Below are 1,396 nucleotides of genomic sequence, written 5' to 3'. Positions count from 1 at the left end.
CATCAGTGGTGCTTTTACCTGGCACGAACCCAAACTGCATCTCATCTAAACTGACTCGCTCCCTAATTATGTCCCAAACTGTTCAGAAAATCTAGTTAATTTCATACAGTGTTACTTTAATTGCCATGTGTAGCTTTAATTGCCATATATAGATTTAATTGCCATATATCGCTGGTTAAAGTTGTAACATTCTGCCTCACTTGGATTTTAAAGAAAGGTCATTGACATATTCCATCTGACCTTAAAGGCCCTTTCTATTACTTCAACATATTTCTACATCTGTGTTGTACCATTGGTGTTGGTCAACACTACTTCATCATAGACCACAGCTTCTGCATTGCATTCACCATTCACTGAGCACTCACTGTAAATCCTACATAAGCATCCTGCCTCTGTCCATGGCTCTAATATTCTAATATTTATTTTTCCAGTAGGTGCACACTGATCAAGATTCTTATGTTATCTCTATTGAATATTTTCCTATGCCTATGATGCTATGTAAAGGTTTTACTCAGTTCTGTTAAACACAAGAAAAACTCAAGCATGGCCAAATCTGTAGTACAAGGAATACAGCCATTAAAAAGGGAGTATTACAGTGAAGAGTGGGAAAGAAAGCTTAATTAGTTCAGTCAGAACATAAAGATTTATGGAAATGAGAGAAAGTTTTGTAATATTTGTGATGACAAGGAGTAATTACACCAGAGACACAATTAAGGAGGCAGGTCTGATACTCATGCAATATACTGAGTCACATGGTCAATGGTGTCTCATGTACAGAATTCCACTATCAATTAAGGGTCAGGAAATGTTATAGGAAACACCCTCAGCTTTGAGGTGATGGACGTAGGTGGCCAGGGAGGTAGATTATTTACTAGTAAAATTTGGGAATGAGCTCAGATTTGCAAGAATCTGACACTTAAAATTGATCATTGCATCAGTGTAAATTCTTGCAGGGTGGGTCCCTGTAATGGTAACAGTATATTTAGAGATAATGTTATACTATAAGCAATTGACCCTCAGAGGGCAATTAATAAGACTCTAAATTACACAAACTCTTATCATGTGGTACATTATTAGCTGTATTATTTGTCCATTGATTAGAACTGTGAGTGCTACCATCATTATTATTAAGATTTAGATAGTTGGCATTCATGTTACAAATACTACTATTACTCATACTGGTATCCAAATTATTATAGTTGGTGCTAGTGTTATTCATACTATACATACAATTAATCATATCACTAGTATTTATATCACCATTATTAATTGTAGATTTAGCCATAGTATAGGTATTAGTAAAGGTAATAATAGACTTTATATTCTCCACTATATCTGAGTTTTCAGTTATGTCTCCATTAGATTTGTTATACCTGTATGAATAGTGGTGGTCTGT

This window comes from Octopus bimaculoides, chromosome Z, assembly GCF_046866305.1.
Source record: "Octopus bimaculoides isolate indiv1 chromosome Z, ASM4686630v1, whole genome shotgun sequence".
In the NCBI taxonomy this organism is placed as follows: domain Eukaryota; kingdom Metazoa; phylum Mollusca; class Cephalopoda; order Octopoda; family Octopodidae; genus Octopus; species Octopus bimaculoides.
This window is presented reverse-complemented; position numbering follows the sequence as displayed.